The 15,017-nt window shown below is 43.7% G+C and overlaps 1 protein-coding gene across 2 annotated transcripts in view; it reads left to right on the top strand.

Annotated features, from left to right (window-relative positions):
• Positions 1-15,017, top strand: part of PIP4K2A (phosphatidylinositol-5-phosphate 4-kinase type 2 alpha) — a 201,297-nt gene that overhangs the window by 14,571 nt on the left and 171,709 nt on the right. The window contains exon 2 of one of the 2 annotated variants that reach the window (XM_073334226.1): positions 877-950. The exons of the other annotated variant lie outside the window; for it this stretch is intronic. The gene's annotated coding sequence lies outside the window, so the exon portion shown is untranslated. The remainder of the gene's footprint in view (positions 1-876; positions 951-15,017) is intronic. 2 annotated transcript variants of the gene reach the window in all.

The raw sequence follows: 15,017 nt of genomic DNA, 5'->3' as shown, positions 1-15,017 counted from the left end.
TGTGTGTGGTCATGTAATTAAAGACTGCCTCAGAAGTCACTTGCATAAGGGGGCTGAATTAGCGTTGCACAAGCAACATTCGTTCTGGTATTTCCTAACTTTTGAGTGCTTGTTTTTCAAACTTTACGTACAAAAAATACAGAAGAAAGTTATTTCCTAGTTCCCCTTTAAAAAGGAAAACTGAGAAAACAGATTACGTCGTGTGAAACAATATAGATCCATTGCATGGGTCATCAATAAGATTAGAAACCAGAACTTCTAGATGTATGCCACAAACCTCTACTTCTTGAATGGAGTAAATGGTCACAGTAGTAGGCTGTTATCCTATACATAGACCAACCAGTAGAGGGGAGTGTAATGTTTTGCCTACTTATTAGGCAGCAGAGGAATGTTAGGAATTGGGAATTAGTTTCTATCTATTCCTCTGAATGAGAATGCGATAAGGGTTAGACAGCACACCCAACCACACCTCCTTATCAGAAGAACCTTCTGAACTGTTTTTTCTGCAAACACTTCGTACCCTCAGCTGAATTTATTTTTTTCTTTTAGAGCACAAGCATGGGAAAACTTCAGTACAAATAGTTAAAATTTGGTAAAGTTTTATAAGAAACTTAGAAAAATTGCCTACAGTAGAAAGTGTTGGGCAATATTAACTACAGATGTTGCTACCAACAAGGTTTATACCTTGGATATGTGTCTATTTATACACCACCATGTTAACCATGGGACTGAAGAAAGATAATATCTAATTCTGAGCTTCTGGTATAGGGGCTCATGTTGAAACGTATGTTTTTAAATATAGAACATGGCTACAGCACTTTTTATGGGCAACAAGCACAAACAATACGAGGTGCTCTATTTCTGTTTTTTCTACAGCTCCATTGGGGCAGCACACCTAAGGTGAGGGAGCAAGGAGTTCATCTGTCTGCAAGTTTCCAAGGTCGTTTAAGGTATATAGTGACAGGTTCAATGGGGGAGTAATCTCTGATATTGTTTTAAATGAATTAGACTTCGTATTTTTGTGGGATTGTCTCAGTACTAGATGACATGCTGCCATAGTATACCAGCTTTATGGAGGGCTTTTCAGGTATGTTTTTGAAGTGTCTTGATCTGTGAAATCCTAAAAGGTACCACATGGCTTGCTGCATTCACTGAGCACTGCACTTGGGAGCAAAGTCTTTGTTCTTCAAGTAGCGCCCTGTGGGTGTTCCACTTCAGTTGTGCTTGTGCCCTGTGTCTTTGACTGGAGATTTTTTTTTGCAGCAGTGCCCGTTCAGCCCATGCATGCAGCCCACACTTCTTCATGCCCTTTGCCTAGGATATCTGAGGCTGCACAGGCAAACTGCCCTCAGTTTCTTCTCAGCTGCCTTTGGCCCAAGATGGAGTTTGCTGTGTGCCTGTTCTCTAATATTTAGCTTTTTCTCTACCTTATAGTACTGTAATTGTTCAAACAATTTTCCTTTTGGTTTTCCTTTTCTTAAAAAAACACCTTTTTGTTCATAGCGATATTTATGTAGTTAGGAGATTTCCCCTTCTAGGCTTAAATTTTTATTTGTTTTTGTTCGGGAATGCCAGGGCTCTCAGGATTCAAGAGGTGCCTCTCTGTCAGGAGATTATTCCAATAGGTGATGGACACTCCAAGCACTTCTGCTCTCTTGGTAATATGCATATCCCCTGTAAGTGCAAGATCTGCACTTTCAAGTGACCGATATGTCAATGTGGACAGGACTCTAGGGACTGTTAGAGAGGTAGGCAGTACTGCAGCACCAAGTACATCTACAGAAGTGGTTCTCAACCAGGGGTATGCGTATGTCTTCCAGGGGGTGCTTCAACTCGTCTAGATATTTGCCTACTTTTATAACAGGCTACATAAAAAACACTAGCAAAGTCAGCACTAGCAAAATTTCATATAGACAGTGACCTGTTTATACTGCTCTATGTACTATACACTAAATGTAAGTACAATATTTATATTCCAATTGATGTATTTTATAATTATATGGTAAAAATGAGACAGTAAGCAAATTTTTCAATAATAGTGTGCTGTGATGCTTTTGTATTTTTATGTCTGATTTTGTAAGCAAGTAGTTTCTTAGTGCCGTGAAATCAGACTCCTGAAAAGGGTAAGGTAGTCTGGAAAAGTTGAGAGCTACTGATCTACGGTACCAAAGTCCTCATCTACATTTGCCTCTAAGCAGAAGGAGGTAAGGAGTAAATCTCCAAGAAGCTCTCGGTCAGTTTCACAAGAAGGCTATGGAACCTCAGGTCCCAAGGAGACCAGGTTCCCAGGCTCTGAGTGAGGCTGGTACCACAGAGGTGAAGAGGAGTCAGTTATCTAAGGCCACGTCTACACTACCCTCTGGATCGGCGGGTAGCGATCAATTTATCGCGTCTAGTGTAGACATGATAAATCGATCCCTGATCACTCTGCCGTTGATTCTGGAACTCCTCCATGGTGAGAGGCGGAAGCGGAGTCGATGCGGGAGTGGCAGCCATCGATCCTGTGCTGTGAGGACACGAAGTAAGTGATTCTAAGTCAATCTAAGATATGGCGACTTCAGCTACGCTATTCTCATAGCTGAAGTTGCGTATCTTAGATTGATCCCCCCCAGTGTAGACCAGGCCTAAGACACATTCGGTACCGAGTTTGGATACCTGTATGCAGAGTGGCAGAGACAGGGTTGAACAGACCAATCCCATTGCTGAATAACACTTGGTACTGATAACAAGAATAACAATGGTACCAAAGACTGCTCACCTACCTACAGTACTGAGGGAATCCCATACCAAGTACTCGGTACCAACTGCATCGGTACCAAAGCTATCCTCCACATGTTCCCACTCAGCCCAATCTTTGATACTATCGGTATTTCAAGATACCCTAAGGATCTGATATCATCTTCTGAGCTGGAGTATTCTCTGTTAACTAGGGCTGAGGGTTTCTCAGTGTCAAGACGGTCTCGGACACTGATCCTTCTGTCACCTAGAGCACTACATTTGCCCTCATCTAATCTGTAAGCCGAACAGCTATCTTCCCTCTTTAGACAATGCAGAAGAGGACTCATTAGACTCTCAAATTTCAGTGTGGGGTTCCCCTACCTATCCTAGTTTTGATGGCTTGGTCTAGAGCAGAGGTTCCCAAACTTTTCTTATTGCATACAGTCTTCCAGATCTACCAGCTTCCTGTGTACCCTGACCTTTCTCATCACTGATACTTTGTGTTTTCTTCTTAATGGTACCTGTCTTTAGCCATCAGTCCATATTTCACTGTTCTGTACAGATATAGTTATAGTGCGACGTATACAACCAAACAGCCCCCTCCTCCCCGCAAGTTCTGAGCTCAGTTAGACTGGACATTTCCTAAGCAACTGAACCCACACTGTACGGTGATTGGAGGTGAGGGCTCTGTACGTCCTTGTCACTGTGTATCTGTCTCTCATTGGTACATCTTGAAGTAAATTAACTACTGTATTTTATATAACAAATGTCCACCTAGTTTTAAAGCTTCATCTGAGTAGCGTATTATGAAAATATAATTAATAAAATCCACCATTACACAATTTCTCCCTCATAGTCCTCAGGGATGTCTTGTGTCCCCCCAGGGGTATGCGTACCACAGTTTTTAGAAACCCCTGGTTGAGAGTCTCAACTATCCAACCAACAAGGTCTTATGGGTGCAACCTCATACCCTCCTCCCTCCTTTTGGATGCCACCTCTCCCATTTTCAGGATGCATGGGAGCATATAACATTGGACAAATAAGTTTTGGAAGCCATAACATCTGGTAACACTATCCATTTCAAATCTGTTCCTCCTGTATGTTCCCCCTCCTTGTCCCTCTTCAGGACCCTCTCACAATCAATTGCTAGAGCAAGAGGTGATCTCTCTTTTACGTTTAGGAGCAATAGAACCATTTCCTGTGCAGCATGGGAAAGGGATTCTATTCAGAGTATTTACTGATTCCCCAGAAGGCCAATTTTAGACCTCAGGTCTCTAAACAAATATGTAAAGCAACAGAAATTCAGAATGGTAAACCTTGCAGCAATGATTCCTTCATTAGAAGTTGGTTCACAACTCTTGACCTACAAGAAACGCTTTCATGTCACTATTCACCCTTCACACAAGAGATTTCTTCGTTTTCTAATAAACAAGCACTGCCAATACAGTGCGCTGCTCCCTTTCAGCCTATCTTCAGCACTGAGGGTATTTTCAAAGATTCTGGCAGTAGTTGCTGCTCACACACATTGGGTATAATTGTTTTCCCATTCATAGACAACTGGTTGATCAGGGACAGATTGAATCAGGAAGTGTTAATGTCAGTAAAGGTCATGTGTTCTCTTTTCACAGCCTGGGACTTCAAATGTACCTCAAAGTCCATTTTGACTCCAGTACAGCATCTAGATTTCATAGGAGCTTCCCTGGATGCTGTAACAGGCAAAGTGTACCATCCAGCAGATTTTTCTCACCAGAGAATCTCATCTCAAATATTCAGGGCAGTCCTCAAGTAACAATAGGAGATTGTCTTCAACTGCTAGGATACATCAGCTTGCATCTTTGTAGTGCAGCATGCCAGTTTGCACTTTCCAGGGTCTACAGGGATGGCTTTGAACGGTTTACAAACCAAGCGAACACAGTCTAGCAGGTTACTGTCTGTTCCCCAAGGAGTTCTATAATCTCCGGTTAAAGGACATGACCAAACTTTCACAAGTATTCCGTTTTTGCAGTTTCCCTCTCCTGTAGTCATAACATCAGATGTTCTACTTTTATATCTGAGACCTCCCAAGATACAGGGAAAATGCTCACTATAAGAGCAGCTTCTCCACATCAATCTTTTGGAATTGAGAACTGTCCAAAATCCTTACCTACGCTTTATACTGCTAACCAAATAGAAGACAGTAAAGATAGTGACAGACAATGTGGCATGTCAGTATTATATCAACTGTCAGGGAGGCACATATTGATCATTTCTCTGTGCCAAAGCAATAAAACTCTGGAGTTGGTACATAGCTAACCTCATAGTCGTCTCAGCTTCTTACCGCACACACATTTAGACCATCGTGGCAGATAACTTCAGAAGACCATTTTTTCCCCTAAATTACAAATGGGAACTGAACTCCAGAGTCCTTCACAATATATTCTTATCTTGGGGTTGGACCTGAAGGTTGATCTGTTTGTCTCACCAGCCAATGTAAAAATGCATTGGGTATTGCTACAGAGGGGGGTCTTGGTCCCTAATTCATAGGAGATGCATTCCTCGTCTCATGGATTAAAAGACTTCTCTGTGTATCTCACCAACATAGTTGCTGTTAAAGGTTCTCAACAAGATCGAGCCTGAGTCATGCTGACTGGATGAGATGTACGTATAATGGATTAGATCAACTTTCTAGGTAGAGACATGGACATTTTTGTTTTGTACCACTTGTATTCATAACCAAGTTAGTTTGTCCGAACATTAGATATTTTTGATATGAGCATTTTGTACTATGTATCATACAACAGTGTATATTGCTATTTTCTACTAGAGACCTTATTTGTCATAAATAAGTCAGTGAAATTACAATCAAATCATACTATGACATTTAAAATCTGCTGACAACTGCATGGACTTCAGGAGTAATCTAAGAAGTGAGGTAATGTTGCCTTTTGAAGTCTTTCCCTATTTAAAAATAAAAGTTGGTGACTAATGTAGCAACATGATTGCAACAAATTAGAAAAAGTGAAGGAATATTTATTGTAAACAACGGTTAAAATAAATATCACAGCTAGTTACATGCAAGACTTTTTCAGGTAAGGATGTAGAACTTGGATTTTGTGTCCTAAATGAAAATAACTTGAAAAATCTTTATTTAAAATTCTCTTAAATCAACCAGAATGTTTCATGTGTAAACTATATATAGCTATAGTGTTGGCAACAATGGCATCATTTATTTGTGTACTATATTATATTAAGGCTTGAGGTAGGGTTTAGTTTTCAGTGACCTGGTCTTGTCATTGCTTCAACCTTGCATTAAATCCCCTAATAAGTCACATCACTGTCAGTGCACTGTTGCTGAAAGGATGTGTATTGATGCTGTCATTTTGTTATATAAGCCTCCGTACTACATTGATAATTGTATTCTGTTCATGAAGAAATTCTCTTCTCTGGTTGTGATTCATTATTGCATTAACCTCTTTGGTCTTATTTTTATGACTGGTTTTGACATCACTAAATAAGTTCATGTGCCTAAGTAAGATGGACTGAATCCTCATTAAGGACAATTCATTTCAGTGTTGAAACTCCTGAGCTGGAGCCTACTTATGTATAGCAAAATTCTCTTTTTGAAAGTTCAAACAGAAACCTGACAGGATCTTTGTAGTTTTATTTGGGATGTGGGAGTGATAATACTTATGCACTATGCCTTTGAAGCTATTGACACATCTGTAGTAAGCTAACTCTTGTGATAAACAGGAAGTTTTTGGAAAAAAGCTTAACTTTTTTGCAGGTGGATCAAATGTTACCTGAACTCTGTGTGGTGTCCATTTATATTGCATGCAATCTCTGTATGATTAGGGCTTGTCTCTGTTGACTAAGATTCTGCCATAAGTTGTTTGTATTGTGTGTACTTAAAAATGCTAATATAGGGTTTTGACTTACTCCTGGGGGAATTCTGTGCCAATGCAGAATTTGTGCAGAATTAATGTTCTGTGCAGAATTTCCTTTTCCACTGCAAAAATGGGCTGCAGAGCTGCTGGCCGCCATTAGAGGCCCCTGGACCCAGCGGAGCTCAGCTCCCCAGCTCGCAAATAGAAGACACTGCTGGGGAGAGAGGGAGGGAGTTGGAGGGTTCCCAGCATGCCCTGAAGGAAGGAGGCTGCGTGCAGGAAACTCCGTACAAGCCTGGGACCCAGCATTAGGCTGTTTCTTCCTCTGGATCGCTGGACTCTGGGAAGGTAAGGCATGTGGGTGTCTGGGCTGGGAGGCGCTCACAGCTAGGCTTTGGGGTAGGGGATGCAAGGGTCTAGGCTGGGGGGGCCCTGCAGCTGGGCTCTGGGGGGTAGGAGATTCAGTTATCTGTCCCCTTGGCAGGGCTCTGGAGAGGAGGGGGCAGAGAAACAGGAACTGGGTTGTCATTGGGGTTTATTTAACTCTGCTCCTAAGGGGAATTTTTTGTTGTTTGTATAGTTACAGACATAGTTGCTGACAGATATTTTGAAATAAATTACCAAAATAATTGAAGCTGGTGTGATTATATAGTGTTATTTTTACATGTAAAATATACAGAACTTCGCAGAATTTTTAATTTTTTGGTGTAGAATGCCCCCAGGAGTAAAATTTTGTTGAAACTAACAAAACTGGAAATACAGATTGACTCCTAAAGCCTTTCTGGACAAACCATAGTAATTTGCTAAAACAAATTAAAAATCTGATTTTTTTTTCCATTACAAGATTGAAAATTGAGGTTGATACTCCATTTCCTTAAATGGACAAGTCATAACCTTAAGTTTATTGTAAGTGAAACTGGTAAAGCTGTTTGAGTTAAGGCTATTTAATGATTTTCTCTCTAAGATCCTGTTTTCGCTTGCTTATAGCTTTGCCAATCTTATAGGCTGTATAGGTTGAATTTTTCCATGCCGCAAGTGTCTGCCTCAGGATGAATTTTTTTGAGCAGTTCATCAGGGGGTGTGGGAGGGGGGAAGTATAGCTATTTAACTGAGAAACTCTAGCCCCTCTATGTCTTTTAACAGGGATGCTAAATTTGTTAAGTTTCAGAGTAGCAGCTGTGTTAGTCTGTATTCGCAAAAAGAAAAGGAGTACTTGTGGCACCTTAGAGACTAACCAATTTATTTGAGCATAAGCTTTCGTGAGCTACAGCTCAAGTCTCTAAGGTGCCACTAGTACACCTTTTCTTTTTGTAAATTTGTTAAGGGATTTGCCTTGGTATCAGGTGTAAAATGTGCCTTTTGCTATGCACATGATCATTAGAAGTTTGTCGGAGGCTGGCAGCTGAAGTCTCTGAAGAGTTTCAGAGTAACAGCCGTGTTAGTCTGTATTCGCAAAAAGAAAAGGAGTACTTGTGGCACCTTAGAGACTAACCAATTTATTTGAGCATGAGCTTTCCTGAGCTACAGCTCACTTCATCGGATGCCTCTGCACGCAGCATTCACCATCCTGACGCAGCGCCTGTATTCTGACTGTATTGTTCATGTGCCTTCCCCACAGAGCAACCGAGCATGTCCTATCCTGGAGATGAGCAGTACTTTCCCTGCAGTTGCTCCTCCCATAAGCTGAAGGCAGCTGCAGTGATGGGCACTGAAACTAAGAGTGGGGAGACAGTCTTCTTTGTTCTGTGTTCCCCACTGCTGCTGCCTGGGCATCATGGAGAAGGAAGCATTCTGACAGGAATGCTGGAGTGTGTGATGGTGATGAGACAGATGGGAACCAGGAACGAAATGAATGGGAGGGGCAGAAGGGTTTAACTTAGAGGTGGGCAAACTTCGGCCCGTGGGCCACATCTGGCCTGCAGGACCGTCCTGCCTGGCCCCTGAGCTCCTGGCCCTGGAGGCTAGCCCCCGGCCCCTCCTCTGCTGTTCCCCACTCCCCTGCAGCCTCAGCTCACTGTGACGCCAGCGTAATGCTCTGGGTGGCAGGGCTGTGAGCTCCTGGGGCAGCGCAGCTGCAGAGCCCAGCCTGACCCAGTGCTCTGTGCTTCGCGGCGCGGCTGCCTATCCTGGTGCTGCTGCGCTGCCAGCCACCGGTGTTCCAGGCAGCGTGGTAAAGGGGCGGGGTTTAATAGAGGGCAGGGGAGTTTGGGGGGTGGATAGAGGTCGGGGTGGTCAGAGGGTGGGGAACAGGGGGGTTGAATGGGGGCAGGGGTCCTGGGGGGACAGTCAAGAAGGAGAGGGGGGTTGAATGGGGTGGCGGGGGCAGTTAGGGGTGGGGAGGTCCGGGGGCAGTCAGGGAGACGGGGGGGTTGGATGGGGCAGCGGGGGCAGTCAACAGCGGGGGGGTCTGGCGGCAGTCAGGGGACAGGGTGAGGGAGTGGATGGGGCAGGGGTCCCCGGGGGGCCATCAGGGAACAGGTGGGTTGAATGGGGCAGGAGTCCTGGGGCGGGGGGGGGGGGGGCTGTCAGGGGGCGAGAAGCTGAGGGGTCGGGGGGGGGGGTCCTGGGCCATGCCTGGCTGTTTGGGGAGGCACAGCCTACCCTAACTGGCCCTCCATACAATTTCAGAAACCCGATGTGGCCCTCAGGCCAAAAAGTTTGCCCGCCCCTGGTCTAACTGCTGAGAATACTCCTTTCCAGAACTTGGAATTGAACCCAGATTCCAAGTATCAAAATTCCTCTACTATTTAGTAAATAGCTGATGTCCACTGACAAAATATCTTCCCCTTTTAGGTGGCTGGTACCTAATACTTCTACCAGTTACTCTGCTCAAGTGATAAATTTGTTATGTGGTCTAAAGGTTCCAGCTCTGCCAATGACCCATATGAGGGGTAATATGGTTGCATGTGCTAGAATCTTTTTAGTTTTTTAACTAAATTTTTAGTTTTTAAAAAATGTGGGAAATTGCATACAATGTAACTACATTAAAAGAATATGAAGTTTGCAAAGTCAAGCACTCAGGTTAGGAAATGAGAAATTAAGATTGCCTATGCAGCCATAATTTGGCCCCAATCTTTACTAGGCCATATAATATATAGTTTTCTACTTCCTCCCTCTTTAAATATTGTCTGTCTCCACAGCCCCCACATGTGCACCCTTACCCAAAAGGAAGGATCTTACAAATGCAGAGCGGCATAATGGCAAGCATCTCCAGTGCTTTGTAAAATAATACGTTCAACATATAGACAAACAATATAACTAAATTGGTGATGGCTGGAACTGGATGGAAAGGAACAACCATTCTGCTACCTGGCACAAGTATTAGTTTTGAAAGTAGACTTTAACTTCTTGATAGACCAGAACGTGCCCTTGTGGAGCTGTTATGATATGTCATGTAAATCCTTTTTGTTCATAGATCGTTGAGTTGGTAGACTGGAACAGCTCCAGTGTTGAATCAGCTGCTTGGAAGCAAACCTGTTACATTCACTTCTGAATTGAGAACAGTTACCAATAACATGCAAAAAATGCCTTTCTGGCAGTATGGTATACCCTTCATGAAACCCTGCTTGCAGTGTCCCATAAACATCAGAAATTCTTGTGGTCTCTGAGGTCATGTTGGACAGTGGCTCAGAGTGGTGCAGTTAGTTACTAAAATTCAAATAGATTGGTTCATGGAGTTACTTGAGCAGCATTCATTGCCAATAGCAATTTTTCTACAGTGGATTTACAAAGTGTGTTGTGTTCATATTTTACTTAAACTGCTGTGCTACTCTGATTGATTTTCCTTTAGTTTGTGGATAATTGATAGCCATCCTAAGAGCGGGGAGATAGTGGGGAGATTTCTGTTACTATAAGGCTCATCCTGTAAAATAGTTTTCTTGACTCAAGGGGTCCAAATCTCTATTGCCTTGCAGCTGCTATAGTGCTTTATACCTGTGCAAAGTGTGTGTTTAAAACCCACTTTACTTTTTCCACCTTGTCTAGTCTTTTTATACCTGTGTAGAAATTTGGACACAGTGCTCTTAGTTCTGTATGTGCCATATGGGTATAACCTTATACTGTACAGGCTTCTGATTGAGGGCAAACATTGATATCTAATGCGCTTTCTTGGAAGTTAGCATACTGATCCTAAATAGATTTCAGGCTCTTCTGAACTGGTGTCAAAACAAGTCTCTGGTTAGGTAGCAGGTGTCCTAGTTATGGCTTATTTGTATTACAGTAGTGCCTAGAGGATGCAACTGAGATCAGGGTCCCATAGACAAGACAAGACAGAGGGTAGATATGGAAACAGGCACAGAAGTGAAGTGACTTGCACAGGGTCACACAGCAGATCAGAAACAGTCCTAGGAATTAAGTTGGGTCTCCTGAGCCCTAGTCCACTACCCTATTTATCAGACCATGCATGTGTACTTATTTTCCTAAAAGGTGATGTGACACAGAGACCCCTTGGCAAAAGGTACCCTGGTCTGTACAAACAACTTTCATTCCAGGCCTGACAAACTCATTAAACCAAGCACGTGTCTTGCAGAGTATTTATCCATAAGGTATATACAGAAAGCTCGTAACTGATCAAGACTCATAATCTCACAGTGATTATGTATGGGTAATATTTAAGGAATAATGTAACTATTTTGAAAATATACTTTATGGTCTTGGAGTAAAAGTTAGTCGCTAGAGGATAAAGTCTTGATGTTCCATTCAAGCAGGAGGGAATGGACCCATTAGCTGGGAATGTAATGCAAGATTCGGTTGTCTAGCCTTGCTCCATTCCAAAAGTATTAATGGAAAACCGTTAGACACAATTGCAAACAATTGAAACCACTTGGAGGTAGAAAAGGAACATTACAATAGACGGGGGATTGTCCTGCTTATAAGTAGGCATAAGACTCTTCGAGTATAACAGCAGAGTGGGGAGAGGCACTCTATATCTGCTCCCTGAGGAAACATCTTGTAAAGCAGGGGTGATCTCATGGAAATTTGAATCCTGGTTCCTGTGAAGCCTACCTGCTCTGCAATAGACTGAACTTTAGGGGGAAAACCTACTTTATGAGATAGGAAAGGTAACAATAAGTGTAGGCCTTAGTTTGTTTTATGTCAAGAGGCGAAAACCTGTGGCTGAAGCATCATGACCTCTTGTATCCAACTCTGGGCCTGTATGATTATAGCATGCGGGCCACTTGGGCACCACAGTACTACTCGAGCCCAGCCTTCCCAGTGCACTCAAGGTGCAGACAGTCATCCTTGCTTCAGAGACTGGAATCGTCTCTGCTTCATCACTGAAGTTGGAGCCAAGAGTGAGCAGTTCTGGTGCAACAGGCAGGGCAAAGAACAAATGGTACCGGCCACTACCTCGTTATCCGTGGATGATGCCCTAGTGTTTCACATCAGTCTGCAGCCACTCCTGTGGACTACATGATATTCTAAGCCCTCATGAGGCATGTAGCAGCAGCAGCCTTCAGGCTACTTACTGAAGAAATGTGGGATGTGCCACTCAAACCCCTCAATATTCTGCACTTATTGGTACTGGGATGTACAATGATCCTAATCAGTGCAGGCTGATGGAATCTGCAAAGGCCCTATGTCAGCCACCAGCATCTTTGGCACTGACATCAAAGCAGGCAGATAGATTGTACCAAATCCTGGCTACTAAGTATGAACATTTCTGTTTGCACCTGGTACTGGGGTCCCTGGTGATGGTGGCCAATGAGAGAACCAGTCAGAGTTGCCAGTAATTGTGCCTTCCAGTCCCTCAAAGACAGAGTCGAAGCACCTCAGTCTCTTGAATTGGAAATCCTACTCCATTTCAAGCCTCCAGAGGAGGATCTCTAACTACCAGGCGGCCTTGAGATAGTCATTTTGTCAACTAGTGTGCTTTACAACAGCTTATTGACAAGCTGCTGTAAGATTGCAGGGGTGATTTCCAGACTATCCTAGTAGAAGGGTATTTGGCCTGAACCATGCTGCTGGCAGCCTTGGGTGAAGTGGATACTTCCTCCAGAGTAATGGCAACAGTGTGCTGCTCTTCCTGACTGGCCCCAGCAGGCATACCTAAGAAATTACAAACAACCTTTGAGGGCCTGCTACTTGAGGTCTGCTTGCTCTTCCGTGAGACGGTTGACAAGGCAGTGAGATCCCTTAAATATTCTAGGGCCACCCTCAGATTCACAGAATCTATATCCCAGCCTCCAAACGAAGGCACTTCAAACACCAGCTTTTCCAGCAACTGCTGCTGTTCTGTTCTTCCAATACAGGCTGCATGAGCCCCTGCTGTAGGCAGAGGTCCTTGAGAAAGTCCACCAGGGGGCCTATCTCTGTGTCACCACCCTGCTTTTGGTGCCAGCTGTCAAAGTTTGACTCAGACTCACAATTTATCAGACCACTCTGTTTTATTAGCAAAGCTGCTCTGCTAATAAATTTAGAAGTGAGCCCCCCAAATGGGGCTTGTGTCTCTTAATTTATACAGTTTTTGGAGAACAAGTTAAAGAGAAGTTACAGACAAAAGAAGAAAAAAGATTTTAGTCACCACCCTTCGAGATACGTGACTGGTCTCTTAACAATCTCCTTTAACAGCTTCCAGTTAACTAATTGCCCTTCACACCTTCCATTCTGATGCCTGCTTCTTAGACATGCTGGCTCTATCTTAATTGCTTCTCCATTCAAAAGCTAACTGTCCCTACATGTGCTCCCTCAGATACTTTGTTACATGTTTTGGCATGCCCTCTCATATACAATGTATCTAGCATGTCCCCTTATACAATGCTATACTTATACAATGTTATACTTCCACACAACCAAGCAGCAGGCTTGATTCAGTGCCCTGGGAGAGCATACCATTAATTCCACAATTATCTTGCTCTGTTCCAGCAGGCCTGGTCCAGCATTACCTCAGACCACTGAGTATTGGAGGTGGGCCAGAGAGGCTATGTATGTTACTTGGTTCCTCTCCCTCCCACCCCCTGCCTTCCCTGTCTTTATTCAGAGACCACTACCATGAGAGCCTGAGTCAACAAGAAATATAGTACTTCCTTGCTTTGGATGCTCTAGAGGAGGTTCCCTGTCAGCAGGGAAAGGGGGTTCTAGTCAAAGTACTTCCTCACTCCCAAGAAGACAGGGGCTTTGGCCAATACTAAACCTCAGAGATCTAAAAACCTATGTCAAGAATCTCAGGCTCAAGATGTGCTCTTGTCTATTATCATCCTTCTCCCTTCCCCTTCCTGGTCAAAAAGACAGATTTGCTGTCCTTACCCTCAAGGATGCATATTTTCCACATTGCGGTACACCTGGCACACAATTGCTTCTTGAGGCTTGTTTTGGACAACAATCACTACCCATATCAGGTTTTGCATTTTGCACTCTCCAAGGTGCCCCATATATTTATGAAACTACCTTGTTGTGTTTCAGAGTAGCAGCCGTGTTAGTTTGTGTCTGCAAAAAGAAATGGAGGACTTGTGGCACCTTAGAGACTAACAAATTTATTTGAGCATAAGCTTTCGTGAGCTACAGCTTACTTCTTCGGATGCATTCAGTGGAAAATACAGTGGGGAGATGTATATACACACTCACATGGCCCCACAGTATACCAACACTTTTATGGCTGACTTAGAACAATGCTTCCTCAGCTCTCGTCCCCTAATGCCCCTACTCTACTTGCGCTACATTGATGACATCATCATCATCTGGACCCATGGAAAAGAAGCCCTTGAGGAATTCCACCATGATTTCAACAATTTCTATCCCGCCATCAACCTCAGCCTGGAGCAGTCCACACAAGAGATCCACTTCCTGGACACTACGGTGCTAATAAGCGATGGTCACATAAACACCACCCTATACCAGAAACCTACTGACTGCTATGCCTACATACATGCCTCCAGCTTTCATCCAGACCACACCACACAATCCATTGTCTACAGCCAAGCTCTACAATACAACCGCATTTGCTCCAACCCCTCAGACAGAGACAGACACCTACAAGATCTCTATCAAGCGTTCTTACAACTACAATACCCACCTGCTGAAGTGAAGAAACAGATTGACAGAGCCAGAAGAGTACCCAGAAGTGACGTACTACAGGACAGGCCCAACAAAGAAAATAACAGAACGCCACTAGCCATCACCTTCAGCCCCCAACTGAAACCTCTCCAACGCATCATCAAGGATCTACAACCTATCCTGAAGGATGACCCATCACTCTCCCAGACCTTGGGAGACAGGCCAGTCCTTGCTTACAGACAGCCCCCCAACCTGAAGCAAATACTCGCCAGCAACCACACAACAGAACCAGTAACCCAGGAACCTATTCTTGCAACAAAGTCCATTGCCAACTGTGTCCACATATCTATTCAGGGGACACCCTCATAGGGCCTAATCACATCAGCCATGCTATCAGAGGCTCATTCTCCTGCACATCTACCAATGTGATATATGCCATCGTGT

Source organism: Lepidochelys kempii, chromosome 2 (assembly GCF_965140285.1).
Source record: "Lepidochelys kempii isolate rLepKem1 chromosome 2, rLepKem1.hap1, whole genome shotgun sequence".
NCBI lineage: Eukaryota > Metazoa > Chordata > Testudines > Cheloniidae > Lepidochelys > Lepidochelys kempii.
Note: the sequence above shows the minus strand (reverse complement) of the source record. Positions and strands in the feature narration are given on the sequence as shown.